Source organism: Eschscholzia californica, unplaced genomic scaffold, assembly GCF_041429995.1.
Source record: "Eschscholzia californica isolate CP2 unplaced genomic scaffold, dmEscCali1.0.p SCAF_2, whole genome shotgun sequence".
In the NCBI taxonomy this organism is placed as follows: Eukaryota; Viridiplantae; Streptophyta; class Magnoliopsida; order Ranunculales; family Papaveraceae; genus Eschscholzia; species Eschscholzia californica.
Genome location: NW_028238309.1, coordinates 46,279,621 through 46,293,018, shown reverse-complemented (window position 1 = coordinate 46,293,018; position 13,398 = coordinate 46,279,621). Strand labels below are relative to the sequence as shown.

General features: G+C 34.0%; 1 pseudogene across 1 annotated transcript; it reads left to right on the top strand.

Moving 5' to 3' along the window:
* Window positions 1-5,449: 5,449 nt before the first annotated feature.
* Window positions 5,450-8,460, top strand: LOC147558383 (ABC transporter G family member 6 pseudogene; annotated as a pseudogene). Its single transcript, XR_015234367.1, has one exon. The product of XR_015234367.1 is annotated as an ABC transporter G family member 6 pseudogene (transcript).
* The last annotated feature ends 4,938 nt before the right edge of the window (window positions 8,461-13,398 follow it).

The window sequence follows — 13,398 nt, the reverse complement described above, 5'->3', positions numbered from 1 at the left end:
CTAATGTGTAAGTAGAAAGACCTACTGCCTCCTGGGACCTTGAACATCAAACTTCAAAATGTACTTGTCACCAAGTAAAACACGGAAAAGATACGTTTTTAAAACAAATCACGTCCTTGAAGATGATATCAGTATGAACTTGCAGTTTTGGTTTTAGGTAGTCTAGTATTTTTTTTTTTAATGAAAACGTAGTCTAGTATTTATCTCACGCGGTTCTACTCTTTTTTGGGTAAGAGAGGATATACATTTTCGTTTAGAGATTTGCAGGCTTCCACTTCTTGGTTTTGGGGCATGTGATTTTAGTCAACCGCAGTTGACTCAATTGATTTGGAGGCACCTTATTTTTACCTTCAAAATTAACATGTTTATATTTTCTTTCCTAATCTTTGTACACATCTTCATCTTCACTTAATCACCTTTACTACAACCCCTATCATTTTTTTCCTTGGACTCTAAAAAGAAATTACCTTTCTGCACCCTCATTTTTCGGAAGAAAAAAATTCTTCTGCGAACCCCTCTTAGTTTGATACGGGATCAGTCCTCCTTCTCGAACAACAGGTATAGAGTTTCCTCTAACACTTTCAACCTTTGACAAGCAGAGAAGAGTTTCAATGGAACCTCTGATCTAAGATTTCAGAACAGTGAGAGAATTAGGAAAAAAAATGTTAGTGACAGTGGTGGTGGCGGCGGTCAGAAGTAGTGGTTGTGGTGATTTCGTGTGAAAATTAAGTTGTCCCTGAATCAATTGGGATTAAATCTGATTGACTATAGTCTGTCCCATGCAAGTTCGTTGACTTGTATATTTAGTGTATGTTATGATTCGGACCAACAACATTTATTACTATTATTATTAATATTATTGTCTTTTCATTTTTCTTAAAACTGATGATCTCAAAAACATATAAAGGTAATTATAATCAAATGTTCTCAATTCACCAAACTTATGCATATCAATTAGCATATCTTACCTTTTAGTAAGTATTGGTGATGTCTAGAATCAATTTACCTTTTAGGTCAAATTTTTCTTAAAAAAAAAAGACCTTTTAGGTCATCTACTGACAAATTTGTGAGGTGATTTGGTGTTCACCAATAATGTCGATTGTACAAATAATACTATTAAACAAATAATAAAAGTAACAAATTTCAATCCGACATTGCTGAGTCCATCCATTGTTGGTTTCATATGATTGAAAACGACATATCTAACAAAGAATGATTACGGTTATATTTCACCTAGAAAAAAAAGACTAGAAGTAGCCATAATATAACCTCTTGCATAAGTAAAAATGTTCAATGCCAATCCAAACTCAGATATAATTGTGGGTGTTTCTTTTGGTCTAGACCTGCTATTTTCTACGCGTCCCACCTTTTTAGGTATTTCGTCGCGCCTGTTTTGAAGATGAGCACAACCCATATGTCTTATTCTTTTTCCTTCATTGTCATATCAAATTTTATTCTAAAATCTTCACCAAAATCTTTGGACTTTTTGTACTTTCTGAAAGATATAATCTGCATTTCGCTCTCTAAAGAAGGATTAGTGAATAAATGCTTCAATTCTTTTTATATTAATGCAAAAGCTCTATGTTATTTTCATAAATTTATCTTTTAATCAAGCGTTTGAAATTTTTTTAAGTGGTTAAACCACTTGGATACTGTTTATTATTAGTTTTGAGTTGATTTCAAATTATTTTAAAGTGATTGGTAAGTACTAAAGGAGTATCTTAGATGTGAACAAAACATTTAATAGTTCATATTTATCTTGGACACCCGCCCCTACCGCCCCTAAACGAACGGACTCACGTGGTACTCTTGCTAGGTTCCTTTGCCCGCGCCCGTCTGTTAAAAAATCTATCGGGCAAACAGGTTTTGACTTACTCAGTCACCAACATCCACATACCTTTTGAATGTGTGCGGGTGTCAGACCACTGGCCCAAATCCCACCCCCTACTCGAGCAAGATTACTAGAGGAGGAAAGGTCGGGCTGCCATTGAAGCACCATGGCTAACCTAGAGAACAATAATATATAACCTAATACCAAAGCAGACTAGGAGCCTTGCTCCAAAATGGAAAATCAATCATTCAATAGGTAAGTTTTTTTTTGCCAGCGCTTTGGGGAAAGCTAAATAGTTTCCGGGGTGTGAAATTTTAAAGGGAATATGCAAAATTTTGAAAAGTTTCCGGGGAAACATATTTTATAGGGAATATGGTTCAAAATAAAAATTCTCCCCCTCACCTCCCTCCACCTCATCTTCTCTCTCTCTTCTCCGATTAGGTCGCCGACCGGAAAACTTTCCGGGCGGCGACCATGAAAAAAAAAAAAAAAAAAATTCACTCACTCTCTCTCTCTAGAAACTCCGGCGAAGGGGTTTCCCTTCGCCGGAGTTCCGGTCTGTTGAAGAACAGATCGGAACTTTTTTTCATGGTCGCCGGCCGGAAAATTTTTCGTCCGGCGACCTAATCGGAGAAGAGAGAGAGAAGATGAGGTGGAGAGAGAAGATGAGGTGGAGGGAGAGAAGTGAGGTGGAGAGAGAGGGAGCTGAGGTGGAGAAGCTATTTTGCTTTCTCCCTAAATAAAATTGACTAATTTTTGACCAAGTCTTCACACTCCGGAAACTATTTAGCTTTCCCCTAAGCGCTGACCTTTTTTTTTTTTTGATGAAGATTCAATAGGTAAGTTAGTTGACCAATAAGTTATGTGCTATAAATGCATCACCATAACTAAGTGAAGATTTTTTTTTTTTTTTTTGGACAAGTGGACGGACCAAACACGCCCTAATAAAGTAGGAAATGGGAAGGAGCAAAGGGATATCTGCCCAACTACACATTTTGACTTATCTTCTTAGAAGGAAAGGAAGAAGTCAAGATAGTAAAAAGCACTATTCAAATCTCCTCTTTTAACTTGAAGTAACAACTAAAAGTCAACTTGACAACTTCTAAGAGTTAGTAGTAACTAATAAAGTTGCAACTTTGTAATAAAAATCTCATTTTTGGCTTAATCAGTTTGGTAAGAATGTCTCAAGATCCGCCGAAATGTTGGGCCAAAATGTCTTATTAAGAGTGGGAGTTAAGATTTGCTTAATCAATTTGAAAGGGAAAGATTGTGAACTCCCCTGTTTAATTCTTTTGTTACTCTCATGTACCAAAATTAATCATATCTAAGATTGTTGGTGGTAGGCAATTTTTCTTGCCCTAAACGTACAGCAAATTCCATATTGAGAATTAATTGTATACAATTAAATGAGGGGACTATCTATTTTGAAGCATGATTCATTGAACTCGAGTTGTTGGTTGTTAGAGAATCTCCAACCCCAGCCTGTCTTAGGCCGAAAAAACCACTTTTTCACTCAAAATTTTTGGCCTCAGCTCAGCCTCTAAAATTCAGCTCCAACTCCAGCCTCTCTTGAGGCCGAAAATTTGTTTATGTGTGAAATGCGTGTGTGGCGTTTTTGTTCCTGTGCGAGAAACATGTGTGGTTTTGTGTATATACAAAACACGTGTTTGAACTATTTTTGAAATACATTTTTTTCCAAGGTTGAAAAATTATTCGGACACCGACACTTTCATGGGATGTATTTTAATTATTAATGTGTAAGTTTTTATTGTTAATATTGGTTTTAATATTTTAGTTATTTTTATTTCTTAAATCATTTTTAATTTTTTTAGTTTTTTTTATTTTACAAAAAAAATTTAAGGAAGATCTGGCCGTTGGATAATCCAACGGCCAAGATCAGCCCCCAATGTGACCGTTGGGTCTCCAACGGTCACTTGGGGACAGCTTCAGTCGCCCCTAATGTTAGGGGCGACTGAAGCACCGACTCCAGCCTCCGGGCCAGGCGACTGGGCCTGGAGTGCCGGGCGGAGGCCATAAATTTGAATTTATGGCCTCTGTCTGGCTGGGGCTGGAGATGCTCTTAGATCCGTTGAGAATCAAGGAGCAAATCTTCACAATAAGAGACGAAAACCATATGGTAAAGTTAAACGGGTTTAAATAGACCTCATGGAACTATTTATCTACAAAAAAATGTCGTCCTATTACATTTAACTAACATGTTGTGTCATTGGAGCACTTTATTTACAAAACTTGTCAATTAAATCTCACCCTTTGAAACAATGAAACCTAATGGTATAGGTTCTTGCCACAATCGAATTTTATGTTTCACTTTATGGTTGAATTGCTTTGGCTAATCATAGTTGGAGAGAAATGAACATCTTTGTACAATGCCTATTGTAGTTTTATTGTCTTTCTTGTTCCTTATGCTTCTAAAGTAAAATACAAGAAACTTACTTTATACATTAGTAGTTAAATATCTCAATTTTTATTAGATAATTTATCGTTGCTGACAATTTTTCTCTTTATTTCCATCTGTAGACTTAAAAATACGTTATAATTTGTTAGGCCACCATTAAAATACATGTCACATCAACTCCTAAGACAAAAATGACGGATTACTTCGTTATCAAATAGAACTCTCCATGAGAATTTATATGAATTAATGTTGGAATGTACTTATTGGTAGCTGTAAAATAGGAATGCAGTTGGATGGTCTTGGAAATCCCATAAGTTCTAGAGAATGAGTAGACCTTTGGTTTGGAGGGGTGGTGCTAACTGCTAAACCCTAAGGTCAATGAATGAGAAAAAAAAAAAGGAGTTGAATGAGAAGATGAGTGAGCCACCCATTCACCTAATTCCTACTTACTAGATTTAAATGCTTACACATGCTTTGCCCATCATCTTTCCTTCTCCATCTTTTCGACCTAACTTGTCTCCTCATTAATTTTTATACTGTATCAATCCATCCAAAAATTTATTCTCAACCCAAAGTTTTGATACTACTTTCTTTTTCCCCCAGGAAGTCATGAATGTTAGGGTTTAAAAAGCACTTTTATCTTTTTCTTTTCTAGACCAGAGCTTATTTCTTATTCATGTGGTTCATAGTTCCATTTAGAAACTTATTTTAACGTTTACGGTATAAATAAATTTACTTAAAATACAATGTTAGAAAACACAATCATTGTAATTAAACATTACCTTGTAAAAAAGAAAAAAAAAATCTAAGTAAGAGAGAAATTAATAACAAATGTCCTGCTATTATTAGGTAAAAAAATATCGTTATTTTTGTCACAGATGTTTGTCCCAAAATAACACACCGAAGTACTTGAAAAATAAAAATGCTACTAGTCCTGAAATCCTGAGCTGACCACAGGGTGAAGGCTGACGTGGTCGACTTCCATTAGTTGGGTCATGTGGAGAGAGAACAACTTAATTAATGAAAGTCGACCACATCAGTTTTCAAACGACTACGAATTTATGCCAAATTACAGTTCTCCCTCAGAGTGCTCTTTAAGAAAAAAAAAATTTATTTGATAATTAGGATATTTAGAAAAATATGTTATAACACAAGATTTTAATTTAGGCTTGCACAAATTCTCTGATAAGTAGAAGAAGGGTACCATTAGAATGACAGAACTCTTAACATGAATTTGGAAATCACAATAACAACAAAGCATTTACTCAAAACTTTGAACTCCCAACTGCCAACTTAATACACTAATAAGTGTGAATTGTGTGCAAGAAGGTAATGAGTGAGAAATGTGTGAATCTCTCTTAAACCCACCCCCCAAAAAATTAAATAAAAAATAAAAACTCTCTTTTCCTCATCATTTCCCTCCTTCACCTTTAACCGTTCTCACTTTTTCACACTCCCTCCATTTTTCTTCTTTCCTTATAAAACCTTCCTTCTATCCTAACAAATTCTCTCAATCATAACAAAAAAAAAAAATATTCCATCTCTCCTTCACGAATGTCTCGTTTTCGATCTAGCACCAGTTTTAACGAAAGATTAGGGTTTCCTAACCGAATCATCAGACCTCAAGAACACCAAAAAGAACAAAAACAAGAACTAGAACAAGAACAAGAAGAAGATCTTATTAATATGGAAGATGGTGATCATAGTGATGATTGGAATCAAGAAGCTAGAATGTCACCTACTTTAGGTGAACTTCTTAAACATGTTGGTGATTCAACTAGGGTTGATAATGATGTTGTTCTTGAAATGAATGATCTTGATCGTCGTCGTTCTGTTCCAAGATCTGTACCATTTGTTCTTTCTTTTAATAATCTTACTTATAGTGTTAAAACTAAAGGTAAAATGAATATTCCAATTTGTTTTCGTCGAAAAAACAAACTTGGAACAACTACTGATGATGACAACAACAACAACAACAATTCATCAATGGTAAACCCTAATAAAAAGACTCTGTTGAATGATATCTCTGGTGAAGCTAGAGATGGTGAAATTCTTGCTGTTCTTGGTGCTAGTGGATCTGGTAAATCAACTTTAATTGATGCTCTTGGTAATCGAATTTCGAAAGGAAGTTTAAAAGGAACAATTACTTTAAATGGTGAAATTTTACAATCTCGTCTTCAAAAGGTAATCTCTGCTTATGTTATGCAAGATGATCTTCTTTATCCAATGTTAACTGTTGAAGAAACCCTAATGTTTTCTGCTGAATTTCGATTACCTCGTTCGCTTTCTAAGTCTAAGAAAAAAGCTAGAGTTCAAGCTTTAATTGATCAATTAGGGTTAAGAAATGCTGCTAAAACTGTTATTGGTGATGAAGGTCATAGAGGTGTTTCAGGTGGTGAACGTCGTCGAGTTTCAATTGGTACTGATATTATTCATGATCCTATTGTTTTGTTTCTTGATGAACCAACTTCGGGTTTAGATTCGACGAGTGCTTATATGGTTGTTAAAGTTCTTCAAAGAATTGCTCAAACTGGAAGTATAGTTATGATGTCAATTCATCAACCTAGTTATCGAATTCTAGGTCTTCTCGATCGAGTTATCTTTTTATCTAGAGGACAAACTGTTTTTAATGGTTCCCCTTCGAATCTCCCTCGTTTCTTCGAAGAATTCGGTCACCCGATTCCAGAAAACGAAAATCGAACTGAATACGCCTTAGATTTTATTCGTGAACTCGAAGGCACTCCGTCGCGAACTAAAAGTTTAGTCCAATTCAACAAAACATGGATAGCTAACAACAAAAAACTAGCTTCTTCTAATGGTAGAGTTCCTGATTACTCTGATTTATCATTGAAAGATGCAATTAGTGCTAGTATTTCGAAAGGGAAACTAGTCTCTGGTTCAACGAATAACGATCCGAATTTTTCATCAACAATGGAAATTTTCGCTAACCCACCTTGGATTGAAATTGGGGTTTTATCGAAACGATCGTTATTGAATGCTAAACGAATGCCAGAACTTTTTACTATAAGATTAGGAGCTGTAATGGTAACTGGTTTTATCTTAGCTACTGTTTTCTGGCATCTTGATAATTCACCAAGAGGTTTAAAAGAAAGATTAGGGTTTTTAGCCTTCGCTATGTCTACTACTTATTATACTTGTGCTGAAGCATTACCTGTTTTCCTTCAAGAAAAGTTTATCTTCATGAGAGAAACTGCTTATAATGCTTATCGTCGATCATCTTATGTTCTTTCTCGATCGATATGTGATATTCCTGCCCTAATTCTTCTCTCGGCTGCATTCGCAGTAATTACTTATTGGTCAGTTGGTCTAGCAGGGGGAGCTTCCGGGTTTCTTTTCTTTTTCTTGATAATCTTAGCCTCATTTTGGGCAGGAAGTTCTTTCGTTACTTTCTTATCTTCGGTCGTTAGCCAAGTTATGTTAGGTTATACAGTTGTTGTCGCCGTTCTTGCATATTTCCTCTTATTTAGTGGATTCTTTATGAACAGAGATAGAATTCCATCATACTGGTTATGGTTTCATTATATATCTTTGATTAAATACCCATTTGAAGCGGTTCTAATGAACGAGTTCGAAGATCCTAATAAATGTTTTATTAGAGGAGCTCAAATCTTCGATAATACGCCATTAAAAGGAGTACCCGAAGAAATGAAAGAAAAATTGTTGAAGTCGTTGAGCGATTCTTTAGGTTTTCCGTTAACACCGACTAGTTGTGTTACGACAGGAATGGATATATTACAAGATCAAGGAATCACTCAACTTAGTAAGTGGAATTGTTTGTGGATTACTCTTGCTTGGGGTGTTTTTTTCAGGATTGTATTCTATTTCTGTTTGTTATGGGGAAGTAAGAACAAGAGGAGTTAAGAGTATCAATTATTTGGCGGGAAAAAGATGAATTCAAGATCAAAGAAGCTTCAAATTTGGCGGGAAGGGTATTTTGTTTGATTTACAAAATTCTATCTATTACCATGAATATGGATCCTTTTGGGTGGTTGGGTGGTGGTTCTAGTGGTGGTGGTGGTGGTTGTGGGAGGAGTAGGAAGAAAGTTTAGGGTTGATAATTTGATGTAATACAACTTATCAAGTAAGTTAAATATATACTTTTGAGTGATTAATTCTTTTTTGTTTGGTTTCTTTTTATGTTAAATAATCAAACTGTGAATCAATGAAATTTGGTAATTGTTCTTTGTTTTTAGGAATTGATTACTACTTGTGATGTGTTTAATTTTGTGTGGTTTCTTACATTTTAAATTAAGGAGTCCTTATATTGTTTAGCCATATTTTTTTGGGTTGTAACTTCGTATCTAATATATCTAAAACTAGAACAAACATATAAAGTGCAAAATAAAATTTTGTAAATCTTTTCGAATTATAATTTATAAATTTTTTTAAAAAAATTGTTCAGCGTGTGCCTCGAACCGTTGACCTCTAAGGTGGAAGATTATACCTCTTAACACTCCAACCAAGAGTTATTAGTTAATTTATAACTTATTATTGTGAGAATAGTCACACATGAGAGAAGATTTATCTAGCAACCAAAAATATAATGTTTAGGTCATCTCTACTCATTGTCAGTTGATATTGAGTTAGATAACCTAAAGAGCCGTGATAGAAAGACCCAAACTACAACTCAAAATCGATCACACAACCTCCTATTATGTTTCAGAAGAAAAGCAACACAAATAGCAGACTTTCTTACCCTTGTTAGACAAGTATTTTTAATATGTATCTAAATATCTCACTAGAAAAAGCTAAGTTGGCACCTCCTCTATCTGTTCAATAATTATAATTCAAGAGAGATATGTCTGTACATATATATCCCTCTTATGGTCAATAATAATAGCCTTGTAACTGCACAACCAACCCCATCCGAGACTTGATTACATGTAAGAATTGCATGTGAGAAAACAGACTTGTGGTTTTATAGGGTAATTCGACTTGTACCACGCCCATCCCCCTCTCAAGAAAATGCCAAAAACTTTGTTTCTTTTGCATTTTTAGATGTTTTCTCTTTTATGTGAAATGGAAATTCTACTCAATCTTGACATCTGACTTAATCGTTAAATAAAAGCTCCAAACAGATATATCTCATATCAGTTTGGTCATTAGGTAGCTTAACTTTTATTAATAGTCTGTTTCAAATTAAACATATTAGGATTAATTTAGATGACATTTTTTCCCTTTTTATTGTATGAATTTAGATTGTCTAACTCAAATGAATCTAAAAATCAATTTAAATCAGTCATTCAGACTAATTTAGATGACATTTTTTCCCTTCTTATTGTATGAATTTAGATTGTCTATCTCAAATGAATCTAAAAATTCAGACGAATACTGACAAAAACAAATGGTCTCAAACTAGGCACAGAGTCACCTCGAGTAAAAATTGGATCCGGTCTGGAGAAAAAAACAAACACTACCTTGGGACCCATAACTCCCGCAATGGTCTTCATGCCAATAGTTCACATTAAATGAAAACATCATTTTCAGACCCCACCTCTGATTTCTATACACCATTCAACCCCCAGTTATCTTGTTTCATGAATCCACCCATTAGACACAGTTGGTTACCCTAGTTGGTCAAAGTCATCTCTTTGAAGTTTAGTACTTAGTTTATTGATTGAAAATGAAATTTATGGAAAGGTGGTAGGCCAAATAGTAAGTTTGTCATAAAATAGATAAGGAACCGGAATTAGCCAAATGAAATTTGGTAGGACTGGCCAACAGTCTGTCACCTATCTGCCAAAGTTGGGGTGTGACGAGAATAACTTGAACACACAAAAAAAAAAAAAATCTAAATTACTAGTATTTAAAATACATCTCTGGTTTGAGCATCATGTATTCGAACGAATTTGATGTTTTGTACATTCTACAACCAACATTGGTAGTGCCTGCCGACCCAACTATAGCTAGTGGGCGGGATTTTGCTTCACCCCTAAACCTTTGCTCGCTCTTATAACTCGATGGGTTCAGTAATGTTACCCATCTTAGAAGCACGTGTGAGCTTTGGCTTCACAGTTCACCCAAAAACCTTTGCTCGCTCTTATAACTCGATGGGTTCAGTAATGTTACCAATCTTAGAAGCACGTGTGAGCTTTGGCTTCACAGTTCACCCAAAAACCTTTGCTCGCTCTTATAACTCGATGGGTTCAGTAATGTTACCCATCTTAGAAGCACGTGTGTCAGGCATCCCACTCTGAGGTTTCCGATATAGAAAATTTAGGTTGTGTTTGATATCACCTATTTACATGGAAATGAAATAATATATGCGGAAATAGGTATTTCCACAATTTGATACTTTAATAGTTTCAATTTTCTGGATAACCTATTTTCATGAAATACTCTACTTCTAATTCATTGTTCTCCCTTCGGAATTAGTTTCCATGGAAGCTCAGAAATATTTTTTTTTTGATATATTAGGATATTTCAAACCTAATAATTGTTTCCATATATGTTTAGAATAACAGTTTTACCCATCAATATTAACAAAATGCAGTTTTACATATAAACTAGCAAATGACAATGTTGCCCTTTTATATTATCAAAATGACATGTTTATTCTTTATGTTGTCAAAATAAAATTCTAGCTTTTGTCAATAATACATGTTTACCTTTTTATTTTACCGAACTAACATTTCGCCTTAGTTTTTTATCAAAATGACATTGTTACCTTCTTATAATACCAAAATGACAATATAAAAAATAAAAAGTGTCTATTTGACAGCATAAGGGTAAAATTGCCTATTTTTGTGGCCTAAGGGTAAAATTGTCATTTTTTGTGACGTATGGGTAAAAATGTTAGTGACAACGTAAAGGTAACAATGTCAATTTGATAATGCAACATAAGAGTAAAAATATTATTTTGACTACATAAAGGAAAAAATAAAAGCTTTTAATGATAATGTATTCGTGGAAGTTAGTTGTCAACCAAATGAAAAAACTCTTATTTCTACGGAATGTATCTCATGAAAATCTTTTATTTTCGTGAAATTATTTCTCTGATATCAAACACAACCTTAGGTTCTGGCGAAATTGTGATTATACAAGAGATACATATACAAATATATATAATAGATAAAGTTACAAATTAGGTATATCCCGTGTCTTCGACACGATAAAATTTGTAATTACTTACGAAAACAAATGTTAGATCAAGTGAAACAAAAAATTTAATCGAATGGTGAATGAGAAAACTACTTAAACTATAGTAATAAGAGGATTCATCCCGATGTAATCCAGTGCTTTGGTTAGCCTCAATGCTTAAATACCAAATGATTACGAAACCTAACAATGTGACCGATCGATGTTGTAGAGTTAGTATAATAATATGTTAGAATGATATACATAAATGACATATTATTGCTTGAACTTATAGGTGATACGTCAAGAAACGATGCCAAAGCAAAAAAAAAAAATTGTAACCAAACTCAAAATGAAGACAAATAAACTTATTAGACGAAAATAGGATGGTGTTGGTTCATGCTTGAAAAGAAACTACATTGTGTCCAACATTGTCATAACGCAAAAAATAATATATGTTCGTTAAGTTTCTAGTAAATCATATTTTAAAATTCTCTACAAGAGAAACTACATGCATCATAGATGAGTATAGATTTGCAAATAACACGTGAATCTTTAGGCAATAACAATATCATAGTGCATATAACTATAAATTCTCTATGGTTACATGAAGTACCTCGAACAAAGAAACATGACCACTCAAAAATAGAGAATAAAGGGATGTTGTCATCTTTTAGAATAATCTCTTATAGAAAATGATACTTTCAAAAAGAAAAAACTGCATAGAGAAATCAAAGAAAGACAATAGGGAAATCTTGAGAAGTCGGGTGAAGATCGTTGCGCCCCACACCTTATAACTGTATTGTTACCTTCTTGATGTTCACCTCTTTAGCATCACCCAAAACAAAATTTATGTACTCCAAAAGCCTGTGTGGAATTAATCCCGAAGAGAAAGGGGTCAAACTTTCATTCATTATCTGCTCTAGAAAAATGAAACCCGTAATAAACTCGAACTGCCCAGTATAATTCAAATATAGCTTCAGTGTTGTACGAAATTGTTTCACAACACTTGTATAGTTAAACATAACAGAAATATGGCGAGGCTTGCAGGGTGATTGCAATTATGAGCTTACAACAACGATCGTTTCTTCCCACTATACTCTCAATGATGGAAATCACTTTAATCTCTCTCCTACGATTTAATATTTAATGATTTTTTTTCCTTTTTAAATAGTTTCTCTGTATTGACTGATGACAACTTATCGGCTTAGAACTGATGAAAAGAAATTAGTATTTGAGTGAACCCTCTTTGTTTTTGTGTTAATGCAAATTTTGACACCTCTATTTTCTCAATATAATATAAATTATTTAGAAAACACAGTAGAGAACTAATGGGTTTCATACTCATGACGAGTAAAACTTCAATGCAAGAACACTAACAAGTAAAGCTGTAAAGATAGATAAATAATACTTACATTAATTCAGTGTACTAGGCATAGGAATGTTCCATATCGCATAACTATCTGAACTCTCATATGCCTAATTCAACACATATCAAGGACTTTCCCATTGACAGGGCGTGGCTGAGATTTTGAGTCCTATGCCAAATTTCAAAAACACCCTGTGTACGATAAATGAAAACAGTTGAAATTTTCATTAGCTGATAGTGTGAAACCAAGTTAGGTGAGATTTGGTATAATGTGATATGATAGATTAAGGGTTTCAATTTGCAATGAAAAAAGATTGATTCTTAGGGTTTGACTATGTAGATTGAAATAAATATTTCATAAGATATATGAACGTGGAAATTAGGTGAGATTTGGTATAGTATGATTTGATAGATTAAGGGTTTCAAGTTGCAATGAAAAAAGAATTGATTCTTAGGTTTTAGATTTTCAATGGAAAAGCATCAGTTGAGTCAGTATAGTTACGTTAAAAAAACTAAGATTTATACTCAAACTGATCTTAATAGGTGAAACTCAGATTTTGGCATTGCCTCCTAATCACACATTGTCTTTGACCAAACTAGAGATCGTCTTTAGCAATATCGCCTTTAACAACTATGGGCATTGAGTCATTGACTATAAAATCTTCAAAAATGTCAATAACCCTC